Raw genomic sequence first — 19,286 nt, forward strand, 5'->3', positions numbered from 1 at the left:
GTGTATGTACGTGTGTGCGCGCTTGTATGTACTTGTGGACATGTGTATGTACGTGTGTGCGCGCTTGTATGTACTTGTGGACATGTGTATGTACGTGTGTGCGCGCTTGTATGTACTTGTGGACATGTGTATGTACGTGTGTGCGCGCTTGTATGTACTTGTGGGCATGTGTATGTACGTGTGTGCGCGCTTGTATGTACTTGTGGACATGTGTATGTACGTGTGTGCGCGCTTGTATGTACTTGTGGGCATGTGTATGTACGTGCGCGCGCGCGCTTGTATGTACTTGTGGGCATGTGTATGTACGTGTGTGCGCGCTTGTATGTACTTGTGGACATGTGTATGTACGTGTGTGCGCGCTTGTATGTACTTGTGGACATGTGTATGTACGTGTGTGCGCGCTTGTATGTACTTGTGGACATGCGTAGCGAGAGCAGACAAAGGCAACAATGTAAAAAGCATGAAGCTGAGGGTCTGTGAGGCTCATTTCATGACTTGTCAACTTTTCTATAGGTTTATAACATTTTCTAAGTAGACACTAAGTAAGAAAGAAAAATCGTGCACATTTATTTAATCATGGATATGAAAGGTGAGTCAGGGACAATTTGGCTTGGAAGGACAGAACCCTGCAGAGGAGTGAGTGTCTGCGGCAGAGGCTGACTCGGACTGGCAGGGCGCCCGGTTCTTTGAGAAGATGCTGTTGAAAATGAATGCAGAGGGCTTCATGGCCTCTTCGAAACTACCCTGACCAGCCATAGGCCAAGCCTCCCAGCCCCAGCCCCTGGCCCACTCCCGTCAGCAAGCCCTTACTGCCTCCAATCCTGTGGCTGGTCTTCAATCCCCAATTAGAGACTCTTCAAAAGCATCCCCTTCTCTAAGCCATATTCCTCTGAAATATGCTTGTAATGCTGTTCACACTAACCTACGTGCTCACGACTCCATTTACACAACAGCTATGTGATGTTGAGGTTTATGTGCTCATTAAAAATTTTTATAGCAAAATAAATTTATTTCAAAAAGAGATTATGCATTTAATATATCTATACCCCAAATTATCGAACACTTGCATTTTGCAGAGTGGGCAGAAGCAGTATGTAGTGTGTCACTTGTTGAATAAACACACGTCCAGGGGTCTGTTTTTCCTATAGTCAAAAAACCTCAAATCTTGTCATGCTGTGGCCTAGAAGCGGAACCTGGCATCTGAGTGTGGACAGGTCATCCACCATACGGAGCTGTTCCCCTTGTCACCCAGTACACACACACACACACACACAAATACACACATACTCACATGCACACATACACATGTATTTACATATACAAATCCACACACATATCTACGTAAACACACATGCACACACATACACACATGCCCATGTACACATATAGTTGTACACACATATATACACAAACGCACATACATAAACATACACAAACACACACATACACATACGCACATGTACACATATACCTGAACACACATATATACACATATACACACATACACATGCACACACATATACACATGCCCATGTATACACATAGCTATACACACATATATACACAAACACATATATACATAAACATACACACAAATACACAGACATGTACACACATACCTGAACACACACATATACACATATACACACATACACATGCACACACATATGCACATGCACATACTTACCTGCACACACACATCTACATAAACACACACTCATGCACATGCACATACATACCTGAAGACACGCATACACATAAACACACACATATGTACACACATGCACATGTACTCACACACTCCTGCACACACGCATCTACATCAACACACACTTGTACACACATGCACATGTACACACATGCCTGCACACACGTATACACACATACACACATCTAAACACACATGAACACACACATGCACATGTACATGCATGCCTGAACACATACACACACACGTAAGACATACCTGCCCACACATACACACATACATCTACATAAATACACACACACACAGAGACATGCACATGTACATACATGGACACAACTGGGCTCTGATTCCCAAAGCTGGAACTGGGCTCTGATTCTCAAAGCTGGAACTGGACTCTGATTCCAGTGCTCCCCCTCCCCAAAGCTGGAACTGGACTCTAACTGGACTCTGATTCTGGTGTTCCCCCCAACAAAGCTGGAACTGGACTCTGATTCTGATGCTCCTCCTCCCCTGCCAACCTGACAACCCTGATAGCACTGGCCCGTGGGATCTCTGGAGCCAGCCACGTGTCCTGTTCCCAAGGTGCTCAGGGCAGGTCTTGTCATGGGGACGCTCAGGAAACCCTAGCTACCAGGAGTCTCACTCCCAGCCAAACCCCGGTCACAACGCAAGCTTCTGGTCCCAGGGGCTTCTGGGCCACGTTCCGTTCCTGCCTTCTGACTTCCCTCTAACCAAGCGAGCTCACAATGTGTCTCTCTTGCAAAGAAAAATAAAAGGAAAAAAAGAACTTACTTTCAATTCATCGATATTTTGTGCAACAGCTCTGCAGGGTGTCCATAAACTTTTCCAAAGCTGTAAATGTGTAAACTTCTAAAGCTGTAACATCTTGTTGTTGGGCCTTCATTACATTTTATATTCTGGGCAGCTGATTCTAAACTCCAGGAAACAATAGGAGGAGGCTGGTCGACATTGCGTGGTTGGAGGGTGGGCAGGAGAAGCTTTGCTGACCAAGAAACCGGCTGATCCGCGGGAGGTTGGACCCAGATGGACCAGCAGACTTCGCACGTGGTTGAAATCTGTCTCACCAAGAGGGAGGCAGGTGTGGGCTCCAAATTCGTTTTGCCTGGATGGAAACCAGTCTGCCCGGCATAGTGACAACCTAAACAACCTGGCAAATAACGTTGGAAATGAAAAGAAATGTGGAACCAGTCAGTTCATGGCAGACGAGGTGTGCCCAGTGTGCTGGTTTTCTGTGGCTCTCCAGGAGGTGGAGGCTGCTGGGGGAGATGTGGTTTGGATGGAATGCAAGCTTCAACTGCTTTTCACGTGACATCACCTGTTCTCACGGGGAACTAATGAACACTTATTTGAACAAAGATGAAGTCTGGTCCCAAGCTCCCTGAGCCATTCCTCAGACCCAGCTCTGCAGGGGTGTTTGGCTGTGGGGACCTTGCCCTCTTTCTGCCATACCCCTCAGAGGCACAACTGGGATGAACCAGGGGCAGGGACTTCTTCCCCTGGAGACTCCTGCAAGGGTGTGAACTTGAGGGGAAATCCTTAATGAGGACTCCTCCCTGTCATTGGGTGGGTGATGGCTCTGTCTTAGCTCAGAGCCCTTGTCTTTGATGGCCAACCCTGGGGTGCCCAGGGCATGGGGGCCTGGAGCCTGGGGCTGGGAGGGGTAAGACAGTGACGGAACCTAGAGTCTGGCAGCCCCTGATGTGGGAACCCAGGTCATTACATTTTCTCTCCACTTCTACATGTTTGAGAAATTCTATCATGAAAATCCTCCGAGGCCCTCACTCCTCCCAGGCCAACATCCCACTGAGTAAATCAAAGAGTTGTTCCGAAAAACTAAGGATAAAAGTTTCAGATGCAATAATGACCTAGTCTAGGTCTTCTGCAGGTCAAGGTCAATCTCTGACCTGCAGAGTGTCAGCCTCACATCCCCCAGGTCTGGGCTCCCAAGTCTGGGTCTCCGTGCAGCCTTAGGCCTCCGTGCACTGGGCGCACCCAGGTCCAGGCTCCCGAGTCTGGGTCTCCGTGCAGGCTTAGGCCTCTGTGCACTGGGCGCAGCCCTTTTTTGCTCATGGACCAGGGTGAGTTATTGCTCACCCAGCTAATCATGGCCTGATTAAGTCTCCAAACTCAGTTAGTTCCCTAGCTAAGGAACCTGGAGGTAGTCAGAACCCACTGGAAATGCAGCCTCTCGAAATCCAGACCCCGGGAATGGCCAGTGCTCAGCTGGGGGAGTCCAGTGCTCAGCCTGGGGGGCGTCCAGTGCTCAGCCTGGGGGCGTCCCCTCCCCTCCCTTTGTCTTTGCTCCTAAATGTCCTCTCTGTTGGTGCATCACAGCTGAAAAGGTCATCAGTTTATGAAACACCTAAAGAGATAAGCAGGCTTCCTCTATTTCTGTGCATTCAACAAGTCCTTTTGAAATGACCTTATTTTCTTCCCCCAGTGACACTTGGAGGAGGCTAGAAGACAGTGCCACCGTGCAGTTCCCACTGGGATGCAGGTCCCACCAGGATGCAGTTCCCACCGGGATGCAGGTCCCACCGGGATGCAGGTCCCACTGGGATGCAGGTCCCACTGGGATGTCCACCTGGGCCCCTGTGTGATGCCTGGCTGGCCCTTTCCAAAGCCGCTCCACATGGAGCTCGGGATGCAGAGCTAAGGACAATGGCCGAATCAGGGGCCTGGACTGCCCCCAAATTCTGCCTAGGATGGCCCTTCCACCCCTCTGCACCCCACTTCTGCCCATGAGGGTCACTCCAACTCTCCGGGTTGCTTCTCCAGAGCCAGGGGATGGACTAAACAAACCAAAACAAAATCTTCTCCGCAGGCCCTGCATGATGAGTCAGCTGAGGGAGTATTTCCCAAAGGCCTTGCAGGAAAAGGCAGGGAGAAGTTGGGCAGCCTGGCTCTGGGGGGATCTCTGGAGAGCAGGCTTTGGTGGAGGTTGGACAGAAAGGTGGGGTCTCCCGTGTCCTGGCCTGAGGAGGGCAGGAAGGGACCAGCAACTTGTATGGCCAGATAGCTGGGATTGATCCGTAGAACCAGGCATCGCGAATGAGCAGCCAGGGACGGACCTGTGGGTGGGCCAGATGCTGAGCCTTCTAAGCAGCAGGTGCAAGCTCTCTGTCCTTGCACTGTTTCTCTGACACAGAAGAAGTCTGAGAGCTGTTGTGTGGGACAGTTGTGTGAGTCAGGACTCCCCCATGGAGTCTGCATCTTTGGGAGTGGTGAGGAGGGATCTATTACAGGAGGCTGAGCCTGTGCCACGGCTGAGGCTGGTTCCACGATCTAGGTGTAGCTGGCATCACTGGAGCCAGGAGGCACAGGGCAGGCAGTGATGAGGGAAGATAGACGGGAGTGGACAAAAGACCCCCTGGGACGCATCTGTCTCTTTTCAACTCCAGGCCTGCAGCCTGGACGGCACAGTTGAGCCATGTAGATGCAGACACTCTCATCCCGGAGTGGAGCAGGTGCCTGGCCCAGAGGACAGGTACATTGATGCATGGAACCAAGGCAGCAAGGAGGCAGGACTGGCTGTGACAGGTGCCCACAGGGTGAGCAAGGAAGTCCATGGGAAGAAGCTGAAACGGCACCCAAAAGCCCAAAGGGGACCCGAGGACAGGGCAGCTCTAGCCTTGCTCTCTGGGCTGGCCCTCCCGTTTGTGTCTTGGAGTGAGACTGAGTCCAGAAGGGGAGGAGGCAGTGCCTGCTGCTGGGAGGGTGTTGCGTGGGGATAGGGTGGACAGGGATTCCAGGCCCCGTGAAGTCACCCACCTCCACACCGTTAGAGAGCCTTTTGGAGCCACGCTGTACCTAGTCTGGTTGTGCAACTGTGCCTGAAAAGGACTCTTAAGCCCTGAATATTTTCATGTAAATATGTCTCTAGCCTCATGCTAAAACCACAGATGATCATGGAGGTGAACACATAGCTAAGAGGCTGATTTTTTTTCTGAAGATATGCTCATTATTTGATAAGGATTTAAACAGATTTTAACTACCTCCCTGGATAGTTCTTTCTAAATGTTTTAATTATAAAACCTTCCTGGCTTAATACATTATATAGTGCATAATCAGGTTATACATTTTCTATCCTGTCTCAGCCTGAAAAATAAGAAAATAGGATTATAATAATGCCACTGCAGGGGCAATTAAATGCAGCAATCATTGTGTGAAGACAGTCCCCTCTCCTCTCCACTCAGGCTGGCTGAGGCTGGCTCCCCATCCCCCATCCCTTCCACAGGCCCTGGGTACCAGCCATGCCTGGGGAAGCCCAGAGCCCAGGGTCCGGGGTGGATTACTGTAGCAGTGCCCAGAGCAAAATGGGGGCTGGAAAGGCTCTGGAGGAGACAGCGGGTGGAATGAGCCAGGATGAGGAGCATCAGTATACCTGTCCTCTGGGCCAGGCACCTGCTCTGCTCTGCGATGACAGCGTCCGCATCCATGCAGCTCAGCTTTGTCCTCCAGGTTGCAGTCTTGGAGACAGAAAGAGACAGAAGTGCCCCAAGGGTCCCAGCTCCTCATCCCAGCACCTGGGGAGCCTTTTGTCCACTCCCCTCTGTCTTGCCCCATCACTGCCCGCCTTGTGCCTCCTGGCCCCAGTGGTGCCAGCTGCACCTAGACTGTGGAACTAGAGTCCTGGTCCCTTCCCGAGTGATGACAATGCACTGGGGGACAAGCTTTCCACGTAGTCCCCAGCGCTGCCCAGAGCTCAGGTCCCTTCCCAGGTAAAGATGATGATCCCCTGGGGCATGGGTTTTCCACGCAGTACTCAGCACTGTCCAGAGCCTGGGTCCCTTCCCAGGTGATGGTGATGCCTTGGAGGACAAGCTTTCCAAGTAGTGACCAGCACTGCACAGAGCCTGGTTCCCTTCTAAGATGACCCCTTGGGGGACAGGATTTCCACGTGGTGCACAGCACTGCAGAGCCCAGTCTGCACCAGCCAGCTCCACAGTAAGCTCCTCACCTGCTCCTGCAGCCACCTTAACATCGGCACCCTTTCCAATGGGAGAAGAATCTGAGCTTCCAAAAGTTTAAAGAACTTACGCCAGCACCCCTGAGAACCATCAGTGTTCTCTGACCTCACAGGCTCCATTTCTAAACCCCTCTGACTCATCCGTGGGCTCTGGGGGGGAAACTGAGGTTTAACATGGGTGGTTCTGGGTGAGTCACTTCTCCTGTCTAAGCCTCAGTGGGGCATATGAATGGCCCCCAGTGCATCATAAATGCTGGAGGAGAGGACTGACGACTGTGGATGGACACAGCCAGTGCCTGTGCCTAGGAAGCTCTCTCTGGGGATTGTGCCTCTCATATTATTGCTGTGGGGCCGAAAGCAGTGGCTGGACGCGCAGGTCCTCGAGGCAGCCTGTCTGTGTCTTAGCCTGAGCAATTACTGCCTCTCTGTGTCTCATTCTGCCTGTATATATAAAGGGGCAGTCCCCTCAACTGTGCCACTGGTGTGCATGAGGACGACCTAAGTTAACACCTGATCGCTTGGAGAACTGCCTGGCAGAGGGCCGGCCTTTGCACTGAGCCACGCTGAGCTGCGTGGCTGCTGGTGTCACACTGCCACAGGCTGGACAGGCTGAGCTAGGATGGCCCAGTGTTCACACCTGCTTTTGCTCTGCTTTACATTCCTCAAGGGCAGGAGCCAAGTCAGCTCCGTGTCTGACCCCAGAACATAACAAGCTCTGGCGTGCATCAGTGCTCAGTATCTGTTGTGCTAAATCGCCAGGTGCGACCCTGTTGTTTGACTGTCACAGAGGGAGATGAGGTGGAGGCAGGGAATCCAGGCAGCCAAATGACCCCACTGGGGTCCAGGCAGCTAGATGAGCTCTCCTGGATCCCAGGCAGCCGAGTGACCCCACTGGACAGCAGTTCCCTTGGTTGGTATCCTGGGTCTGCTGTCCTGCCTTTCTGGGAAATTGTCTTGGCTGTTGAAGTCCCAGTTGGCGGAGGAAGAGTGGATGGAATGAGCCAGGATGAGGAGCAATTTACTGCCAGGCTGCAAGGGCCCACGGCTGCAGAGCAAGGGCAGAGCAAACTTCATTCCACTTCCAAGCCACTGAGCTATGTCGACACATTCATAGCGGAAGGGTTGGGGCCTTTATGGGCCATTTCCATTTCTAAAATATGGTGTAAGTTGCAAAGTGATGATGCAAATGGCAAGAGATATTTACTATGTGTAGGACTGCAATAAATATTTCTTTTATGTCCTAAATAAAACCCCAAAATTGTGAGTGTTTTGTGGGCCTCTTTTATGTCTTCCCATTATGGTCCTGGTCTTGTGATTTAGCCAAAATTTAGTGGCAGTGAACATGAGCTACAGTGGAGCTCTCTCTGACCCTGAGCACAGCCATGCACAGAGCTTGTCTTTCTGCCAGGGTCCTGGAGGGAGCCCCACCCAAGAGAAACAGAAAACAGTCAGGACAGGGAAACAACATACACATCAAAAAACCACCAAATGCAGTACGCTGACTTCTGCCCTTAGAACCCACGAGTAGATGAGGACTCCTGTCCTCATATCTCAGAGCGCAGTGTATTATATAAAAGATGAAGTAGGCAAAGACGGTGCATTCGCAAATACATTGGAATCAAGAGAGCATTTCAATTCCCTGAGCCTGAGCTACAAAAAATTGAGGGTGGAGATCTCTGACTTTGTTATTAAGTGTGCGTTTTGGAGAAGTGGAGGGAGTTGAAATGGTAGTAAAAATGATTCATTTCTCAGCACACTTTGCCAGAAGGTGATTTATTTTAAAAAGCATATGGACGCCCACATTTTTCCACTTCTCAGGCAGAATTAGAGGACTGAAATGGAGAGATCTATCTCAGATGGACGTGGAGACGAATCAAGTAAAATCACCCACTAAAGCCAACACTGCACTCTCTCTGAAAGTCTAGAGAAAGAATTTGTCCTCTCATGGGGACAATCATCTGATTTGTTTCCATTTCCCTGACTTCTAACTGCTTGGGGTAGAGATTATCTCCCCAAATGATGCCAGGCAGGCCCAAGACCTTGTCCCCCGGTAATGAGTCATGGACAGGAGTTTACAGAATTGACATACCCAGGTAGGGTTGCTGGAGATTCAGAAATGTGGAGGCTCTCATGCATTCTGTCTGTGACATGAACCCTCATGCCAGCCTCCCAGGGGAGGGTCTGCCTGAATAGGAGCCACCAGGGGACGGATGTAGAGAGAGGCAAGCTATTTTAGAGCAGTGGGACTGTTCAGAGACACACACATACAGTGCATGCACACACACATGCACATACATACACACGTGTGCACTTACTACACACCCACACCCACACATGGTGCACGTTCACACATGCGCACACGTGCGCACACACACACACATATACATCAGTAGGGAGGGGCTCAGCCCCAGTGGCTCCATGCTGCTTTGCTGGGCCCCAGCTCAGTTCCAGGAGCTCTCCCATCAGGCTGGGGAGGCAGAGTGCTTAATCCCAAGCCCTGCCCTCCAAGGCACATAATCCCAAGAGGACATTCTTTTCTTGTTAGTCCAAGAAAAACAAAAACATTTCTGAAATAAAAAGTTCTGTTTAGAACATCTTCTTGCTCCAACCGTCCATTCCGACCCCCGCTCCACCTTTTATCCTTAGACAATCTTGGTTTGCAATCCCGGTGGGCCGAGGAGACGGGGCTGGATCCTAGTTCCAGGAAAGAGGGTGGGATGTTGGAGCAGGTGGCAGAAATGTCGTAGTTTGGCCCTGAGCCTGTGTGCAGTGAGCTTCCTTCTTTACAGACAACCACCTCACAGGAAATGTGTCAGGTCGTAACAGCAGAGAAAAAGCCAAAAGCAGAAAACAAGCAGCGCTCTGAGTGAACATTCCCCGCCTGACCTGAGCGAGGCATTCTCAGTGGGCGGAGCAGTCGGGGCTTATGTAGTTGCTGCAGACCTGTGAGAGGACGTCTTGCTGTGACCCCTGTGTCTGGAACCCCAGCAGAGGGGTGCATTCACATGAGCACACATTCTGCAATGGGAGAAGCTATGCCCAGGAGTGAACTGAGCTCAAGGCCAAGGCCAGCATTCCTTGTTTCATCTTCTCCAGTAGATGGAGGCTGGAAAGGCTGTGGAGGAGACAGGGGTTGGATTGGGCAGAAGGAGGAGAATCCAGCACGGGGGTAGTATTCAGACCCTTCTTGACCTTGACTGTCAGCAGGTGTCTCCGAGCCTGGCAGATCCGTGGGGCGTCTCAGGGTCAGTGACCCCCATACTCGGGCACCAGTCTGGGGTGACCTTGCAGGGCAAGAGCTGGAGTGAGGCTTGCTGGGCTGACGGGGCTGGGAGTGTGGAACACAGTGCCTGTGTCTCTGGGCCTCTGATACGGCAGATGTGGTGGGCACACTGGGCTCCTGGCCTGCATAGCAGGAGGGTCACCTGGGCTGTTCCAACGAGCATAGTGGCAAATTCGTGCAAATGAGAAATCTGACCACGGCTACTTTTTTCTTATTTCCTTTCCTCTCTACCCCTATTCTGTCAAAAATTTTAAAACAGCAAATGGCCAAGTTCAGGGGCCAAACAGCAACCCAGTCACCTGTCCCCTCTGCTGGAGCCTGCAGTCAGGACCTCCCGACCAATAGAAAGGGCACCTCTCTGCCTGAAGTCAGAAGCTGTGGGAAGATCTATGCTGCCCCAAGATGGAGTCCCTGCAGGCTGCCCAACATGGGTCAGGGCGGGGCAGGTGAGGGAGGACTGGCCGGTGTAGAAGGCAGCACTCACCTGGCTGGAGGCTGGACTTGCGGGCACAGGGCCCCCGGCCTGAGGCTTTGCCTGATGGATGCTGCTCCCTTTGCCTGATGGGAGCTCTGAACTGCTCTGAATGAGGGCATCTGGGATGTCAGGAGTGAAAACCAGTGGCCAGACAGAGAGCTTCTCCATGAGTAGTGGCAGGATTGTGGCCTGAGGCCCGTGGGGCGGCAGGTGGGGTGGCAGGGAGAGGACTGTGTCCTCTGTCAGGCTGATCTCTACAAAGGAAACCCCCTTTTTCCACTCTCGGGACACCTCAGATTCCCCCATCGTACCAGCCCAGGGATAAATCCAGGATGGCCACATGGAAAACAGCAGCCCTGTAGTTTAGCCTCAGCCTGCCCATGTAGGAACACTCGTCTTACCCCTAAGCCCCATCTCAGCTCCTCCTCCAAATTCGGGAAGCCTGGAAAATACCTGCCATCATTTCAGCCTTTTCTAAAAGTGTCTACTTTGGTTTCAGAGACCGGCTGCCACAAGTTCAGTGGGCACAGGTGGTGTAGGCTCAGCGTCTGTCCGTGTTTGGGCAGGCTGCCCACCGACCTGGACAGGATGGAGAGAAAGTTGCTATTCAGCTGCTCATGTATGGAACAGCTTCATTTCAGCACAATCTCTGTTTGCAGGTTATTCTAGCAGTGCCCAGAGCAAAATGCCTGCACTGGGCTTTGAAGGGAATGAGCTGGCAAAGTCATCTGATTACCAACGTTTCTGTGTGGAGGAGATATGCCGGCAGAGCAAGAGAGCAGCTGTTTTCATTTGTGGTTTGCAAACCAAGGTCGCGGTGGGTTGAAAGTATTTGGGCGAGGTGACTGGACTGGAAGTAATTCATCATTTCAGGATGGCTGGGGCCCGTGCTGCACATTCACACACTGTCTGACACACATGGCATTGGAAAATCCCAGTGCCTATGTGCTAAGTCGACAGAGAGACGGTACACAGCTAACTGGCTTTACAATTCCCACCCTGTTCCAGACAGGGGTTTGTTAGATCGGGAATTAGGCTGTGTGGTGTCCATCTGACCACACATTCCCCACGCAGGCAATTGATCCATTCAGTCACCCACGTACCCTCTCTTGCCGAAGAGGCTGCTGACCTCCCAGCCACGGGGAATAGATCCTGTGTAATGGGACGCAGGGCAGGGGCCAAATGTGAGAATGCCCCACGACTGCTCCCCAAACGCAACATACGACTGCTCCCCAAATTCAACATGACATGAACGTGGATGGGATGGATCAGAGATGAGATGACCCAGGTCACTGCTGAGAGAAGGGTTAGTGACTTGCAGGACGCGGTTCCAATGAGACAAGAGGTGCTCGTGTATCTAAGGAGAGAGGCACCAGTGAGAATGGGAAGGGGGAGCTTTGGAAGAATAAGGGAGAAAATGGGGCAATTGCGCACAGTGCTGACTGAACTGCTGATCGGGGAACAGAACTGGCTCTACGGCCCTGAAGACATGGGCTCGTGGGAAGGGCCACCCCCGCGGTAGAGACGAACGTCCCAGACTTCAGCTTCCCCTGCGATGACTGGAGACTCACAGGAGGTGTTGTCTCTGCTCTGAGCTCTGCTTGCCAAAGAGCCTCTGGGTGGGCCTTGTCTTCTTGTGAGGGTCTGCCCCTAGAAGCCTGTGCAGCCGTCGGTCAGGGCAAACCCTCTGCTTCCCAGGCCACCAGCCTCCTTGTCGGAAAGGAAGCGGTCAGATTGTGCATTGGCTCTGAGTGCTGCATGTTGGGGGCCATATCCCTGGAGAGCCAGAGCCACTCTCGGGAGGCAGCTGCATTACGGTCCCCTGCCTGCCTGTCCAGCGAGGGGCCAGACCCCCATCAATTCAACTCCCCTTGGAAAGACACTGGCAGAGGTGACCGGGGTCTCCAGAGGAGTCACCTCTGCAGCGCAGTGGGCAAAGTCTTCGCCTGATTTCCTTCTCTATGCCTTGGGAGAAGGTGAAGATTACCATGCCACCAGCCCCGGCCTGCTGGGCTATTCCAGACATGCTTCTGTATCACGCTCACCAGCGCCCTCTAGGAGGCAGAGCTGTGAGAGCACCCAACGCATAGATGGGGAGATGGTGGCACAGACAAGCCTCAGTCAGGCTCTCCAGCCCCAGGACCAACACCGGAAACCACCAGGCCCTTACCAGAGCCATGCGAGGCCCTGGGCAGACCAGAGCAGCGCAGGGTGATGTGGGCTGTCTGAAGATGGCGTTTTGTCTGAGATGCCCGTATCATCACTCAGGCTCCTCATGAGGATGGGCTGCGGCCCCCAGGGGTGTGCCAGAGCGATTGTCTCGGGCGGTGACTCAAGGGAGGAGGAGATTCGCGGGCAAAGGCCTGGAGACGCTGTGTGCCCGGCAGCCACATACAGGCGCCTGTGTCCCGGCCTCTGCTCCCCTCATGACCCTCATCTCAAATCATGTGATGTGCAGTGGCCTGAGTGCGTCCCCCAAAAACTCACGTGTGAAACCTAACCTCAAGGTAACCGCGTGAGGAGGTGGGGCCTTTGGGAGGCGGTTACCTCGTGAGGGTGGAGCCTTCAGGAATGGGATCCGCGTCTTATCGGATGGGCCCCAGAGAGCTCCCTCACGCCCTCTGCCCTGAGAGGACACAGTCAGGAGGGCCCCATCTACGAGGAAGGGGCCCTCGCCAGACGCCAGCTCTGCCGGTGCCTTGATCTTCGACTTGGACTCCAGAACCATGAGAATTAAAGTCCTGTGGTTTTAAGCCCCCTGGGGTAGGGTAAGGGGTTAGAGCAGCCTGGGCACTGTGCACTTGTCCGTCCGGTTTCCGCCTACCTCCCCAGGTCCAAGTTCCCCAAAAGCAGGACCCACACCATCCTGTTTCCTGCTGGGGCCTCTGTGTTGGCAACAGTGCCTGGCACATCTTAGGAGCTCATCAGTATTTGTCAACCAAATGAAGGAATGTGATCACTCACTGTATTGTCTCGCTCCCCATGACGTATATGGAAGGGATTTTGAGAAGCCCCTGGTTGGCCTGTGTCATGTCTCAGCTGTGCAGCATGGGTCCCGTGCCTTTCAGAGGCAGAGCACCAAAGATGCAGCCAACCAGACACACCCAAAACAACAACAAGGTAAGTATTTTGAGGGCATGGCTGCTGCTGGCAGTTCCGTGGGCAGATCTTGTTACCTGTGCTCAGAGCCTCAGTGTGAGCGGCCCCTTCTGCCTAGAAGGCTCTGCTCCTGAGTCCCCCCAATTCAGCTTCAGGACTTGTCTGTCCCCCCTACTCTCCCCGCTTGCCCCCCTCCCACAGTCCCCTGCACACTCCCAGGCAGCATGTGCCACCCTGTGTGTCAGTGGCCTGGTGATCTATGAGTCACTTGAAGACCAGGCTTCCGAGGCTCCCTTCCAGCAGTGCCCGGCCCAGGAGACGCAGAGCACACGTCAAAGAAATAAAGAAATGAGCGCCTGCAAGAAGGGACGTTAATTCTGACAAAGCCACAGCCCTGAGTGCCCTGGGAGAAACCCAGGGTCCAGGACAGGGTGTGGTTTGCGGATCTGGAGTCAAATAGACTTCTGTGCAAGTTCTAGCTGTGTCCCTATTACCCAGACTTTGGACAAATCGCTCGCTCTTTCTGAACTTCAGAGTCTTCTGCGAAGTGAGACTGGCAATAGGATTTACCTGAAAGGATTGTTGAGAGGACAAAATGAGTCAAGGAAGAAAGGACTGAGCTCCACGCCTGGTCTAGAATGAGCATTTGCTCAGTTACTCACTATGATTAGTATTCAGATTGTTTACAGATCAAGGGTCATGGTCATCTGGAAATAGCAGCATGTTCCACTTACAATGAGTGTGCACCAATCACCTGCAAACAGTGGCTTAAAATAATGACCCCGGGGCCGGGCGCGGTGGCTCAAGCCTGTAATCCCAGCACTTTGGGAGGCCGAGACGGGCGGATCACGAGGTCAGGAGATCGAGACCATCCTGGCTAACACAGTGAAACCCCGTCTCTACTAAAAATACAAAAAACTAGCCGGGCGAGGTGGCGGGCGCCTGTAGTCCCAGCTACTCGGGAGGCTGAGGCGGGAGAATGGCGCAAACCCGGGAGGCGGAGCTTGCAGTGAGCTGAGATCGGGCCACTGCACTCCAGTCCGGGCGACAGAGCGAGACTCCGCCTCAAAAAAAAAAAAAAAAAAAAAAAAAAAAAAAAAAAAAATAATGACCCCTTTGATTTTGCTCCTGGGTGTGCACTTTGGGCAGGGCTCAGTGGGGAGAGTTGGTATCCGCCAGGCTCAGTGTCAGAAGGTGACTTCAAGTGCTGGGAGCTGGGCTCCTAGGAGGCTCCCACACTAGCTCACGTCTCCTGAGGCCACAGCTGGAGCCTCTCCATGCAGGCAGGGCTTCCTCACAATATGGTGGCTCCCACAGGAGAATGTCCTGGGCAAGGAGGAGCCAGGCGGAGGCTGCCTCCTTTCAGAGCCTGGCCTGGCAAGTCACATGCATCCTCCTTGTGCTCTCTGGTTGAAAGCAGTCACTGGTCCCTGCTGGATTCACAGGGCAGGAACCCAGACTCCACCCCTTGTCATGGCCATGGCAAGGAGAGCACGTGGGCCATGGGGTATGTCTGCGTGTCTCTGTAAAGCACGCAGTGGTGAGTGGGGGAGCACAGCCTGCACTGTGTGGATAGACACTGCTGGCCCTACGCCTGGAGAGGCCACCAGAGCCCCAGGAGAGGCTACATGGCTTCCACTCCCTCACCTCCAATACAGTAAATACACATTATTTTAAGATACCCAAATGATTTCCAAGTGTAATGCAATTTTTAAAGATCAAGTCTTAGAAAACAGAGCTTGGAGGCAGGAAGGGATTCAATCGCAAGGCAAAATCCCTAAAACTGTACGGAAACAGTTCTGCTTGCTCTGAATTCTGCCCTCCCGAGCAGCTGTCCGAATCCCTGTTTTCTGTGCCCCTCACCGCACTGCTGTCCTCTGTCCCCCACTGTCCCCGTTCTCATGCGGATGGCCCTCCCTCCTCATTGCCAGTGCCCGAGAGCACAGTGACTTCACAATGCCAGTCTTCATGGGTCTCTTCACGTTGGCAGGCCCAGCAAGGGCACGACCACATTATGCTGACAGCGTTTTACAAACAAGCAGGAGTTTTTCGCCTGCGTCACACTTCACATTCTCAATGGAGAAAAGGGAAGCAAGAAAAACAGCAACAGGGAAGTATTTTGGGGGCAAAATACAACTTCCTCTTATTATTGTTTGAAGCAGATCATTCGAAAGAAGCAGCAACAAGAAAATAAACAGTAGCAACGACAAACGTTTAGTAAAGAAATGAATGGAACAGAGTGAACCTTGGTAAAAAAAAAAAAAAGTGTCCTGACCCATCTGCCAAGAAACAGCAGGGCCGTGAGTCCACGAAGGCTCATCCATCTCCATCACGCCACGCTCCCCCTCTGGTCATGACTGCTCATGGCCAGGAAGGCCCGGGGCCCCCTCATCCTCCCTGCGGGGGCCTCCCCACAGAGCAGGGGGTGCGGGGGAGCGGCAGACGGGCAAGGGGCATGCTCTGATGTGTGCAGGGGCTGGCAGATCTGGCAGCAGCAAGGAGGAGCTGAGAACTCCCAGGCAGAGAGAGAAGGCCGGGGTGGGGCCGGGGTGGGCAGGGAACCCCTGAGCTGAGGCCCCAGGGGCAAGTCCGAGAGAACAACAGAGTCCGAGAGGAGGATGAGCGAGGAGTGAGGGGAGGGTGGGAGGGGTTAGTGAAAGGCAAGGGTCCCAGGAAGGTGAGAGGTGGGTGGGCCCAGCCAGCCGACAGCCGCAGGAAGCTCTTGGGCTCTGGAGTTGGAGGGAAGCTTTTGTCCCATGACCAAGGCCAGCGACCGCCTCTGCTTCCGCTCTCTTGCTGGTCCTGGGTGGGATTCAGTGATTTCTGATGGACACTCGGATAGAATATTTTAGTTTCCTGCTAAATTCTAAGAGGCTATTATCAAGTTCATCCAAGTTATGTTAGTGGCATTTAAAATGTAAGTGAAACATGGAAAAATGAAATTATAACCTAATACTGTTTTTCTATAATATCTTAAATACATACTGAAACTAGAAAGTTATTTATATCTACAGCCCCCAAAGTAGGAGAACATTGGAAATGCACTCCCTATAGACAGACATCACGTGGGGTTTCAGAGCTCGTTTTGCTCCCTGAACACGTCCCTAATTACACCCGCGTTCCCCCTTCATCTCCACGGCATTGCTGACGGGCCCACAGATGGGCGTGCAGGTAGATACAACCATCAGCATGGAGATGGCTCCATCATTCAGCTAGCCATGACTTTAAATCATTTAATTCTCTTCGAATCATAATCATGGCTGTATGAACTAACATACAAGACCCCCGAATATTTGGATGACGAGCAAAAATACCCGGGAGTTTTCCTCCAGGCCGGCAGCACCCGTGTGTTCCTAAGCACCGAGAGAGTATGGATCCTTTCACGTTTGTGGAAACAGCTAGAACGGTGCCCTTCCCTTGCGCTCATGCTGATCTCATTTCTGGTGTAACTGTGCCTTGTCGTGAGCATTTGATAATTACCATCTGGGCGACGATGGAAATGATGGCGGGGATTAGAGGGTCATGGTGCTGACGGCCCACAGATGGCCACTCGCTAGGGGTGACGGAGGAGGGCTTACCAGAGTGTGACCCTGAACGCTGGAGCCGAGATGAGGGAAGTCAGGGAGGGCAGAGTGCCTGGGACAGATGCTGCTTCTAGCCCGGGCCTGAAGGGGCAGGAAAGGCCGCTGTTGCCAAAGTCCACGTGAGCTGTGGCTGTAGGAACAGCTCCCTGACCAGAGCTGTGGCCTTGGGCAAACGAAACAATGTGGCCAGGCAGCAGGGAAGAGGGGGAACAGACACCCCAAACTCCCTCCTCCACCACCACTGTTTCCTGCTGCTGCCTCCCATTGACAGAAGCAGCCAAGAGCAGGCAGGAAGAGGGCCCAGAGCCGTGGTGTGGGAGACTCGGGGGCCACAGGGTGGGGCAGAACCCCCTGGGAGAGGATTTTTGGGGACCAATAGAAACTATGGAGCTCTTGCCCCCACCCCGTAGCACACTCACAGGCATTGGTGAGGACGGGGCCCCGCCCCCAGCGTGGGAGAATCCACTGAGGTAACACCACAAAGTCCCCAGCAGAAACCTGGGGCAGTGGGCCGAGTGAGATAACAGGGGAGACAAAGGCGGAGACCTGATCCGCGGAAGAGTTCGGCTGCTCGGGTCCTAGTTCCAGAGACAGCCATGAGCCCTTGGACGAGAATCACCGCTTTCAACTCCATCTCAGGCTCCTTTTACCCAAAACCACGTGATGGGTGAGCCAAGCTTGCTTTTCTGTGGGGTCCAAGTCTTCACCACTCCTGACTTTCTGAGTTGATGAGTTTCCTGCCGACCAGTGCCAAGCACTGAGTGGTACTAAAGATGCCCAGCAAATTCCACAGGGTCCAGTCATGGTTCTCCGAGTCCTCATTATGTAGAATTGGGAGAATTCGCCCCAGCCAGCAGAGCGGCCACCTTCTCCACCTCCTGCTTCAGACCCAGGAGGGGTCCAAATAGCAGGAAGCTGCCACGGCCTCCAGTTGAACAGAACCAAGATGGTGAGCGAACTCTGCCCTTGGCAACAGGCTCTTTACACGCACCAGCCCGGGGCTGTGGGGATGGACATAAAGATTCCCTAAGTAGGTTACTGAGTCGAATGACCCAAGGGGCCACTCCCACCTCCCCTTGTTGCACCTGGTTCCAGGGGAAACGCCACCTCTTGCAGGCTGCTGGGCTCAGGCGGGCACCATAACCCACAGGCAGCAGACCCTCAGGGTTTTGTCTCCCAGGTGGCACCGCGTCCGGGCCCTCGTAGGCCATTCCAGACTTTATCAAGGCAGCTGCTGTGGGGGTGGGCGCATGGGAACACCACTGAGTCGGGTGGCTCTGAGCTCATTGTTGCAATGACTTTCACTTGGATTGAATCCCTTGGTCAACAAGACATCTTGCGGGCAGCCCCGGAGATGGAGGCCATCCTGGAGGAATCGGGTCGTGACCACGGTAGAAGTGCTTCAGGCAGGGAAAGAACATCTGCCTCTGGGGAGGTAATCGAATGAGAAGAAATTGCTTCCTCATTAATAAGACAATTCCACATGATCAGCCCAACAAAGGGGCCATCGATGAGACTGAACATTGGCCTTTTGTGGCAGTAGCTCCACCCCCTCCCTGAGCAATTCTACTAAAGCCCATGCAGACCCCGCATCCCTCCCTCGAGGTCACTTTGAAGTTGGCCCAATGCGTAAGAATCGGGGTAGTGAGGGAAAGACAAGGCTGATGGCCGCCGGACCACTGTCTTCTCCCCTGATACTACAGCGAGCCTTGTGAAGGGGACTTCCCAAGCACATGGGACCCGAATATCTCCACAGTCTGTGTCCATCCCAACAATTCCCAGACTTCTTCATCTCTTGCTTGAGGTGGACACTCAGTAACCCCAGCCCATAAGCCAGTGCTCCCCTTTCACCGAGAGGAAGGAAAGGTTTACAAAGTGGTGGCTTCCATAGCCTGAGGCCACTCACTGAGGCTTCTCCTTCACAACGGGCATCGGCACCACTCTGGACCAGGCCATTACTGGTGTCTGGAGCCAGCAGAGCCGGGGACTCCCCCGTGAGTCCTGGCAAGCACCTTCCCTCCTCTGTCGGCGGGGGACCAGGAGTTCAGCAGGAGGCAGCACTGTGGGCAGGGGCGGGACTGGGGCCATGAGTCAAGTTCCCCGGTCAGGGCTGCTTTGCTCATGCTGTGTCCACTCTAAGTGAAACG

This window comes from Rhinopithecus roxellana, chromosome 11, assembly GCF_007565055.1.
Source record: "Rhinopithecus roxellana isolate Shanxi Qingling chromosome 11, ASM756505v1, whole genome shotgun sequence".
Lineage (NCBI taxonomy): Eukaryota > Metazoa > Chordata > Mammalia > Primates > Cercopithecidae > Rhinopithecus > Rhinopithecus roxellana.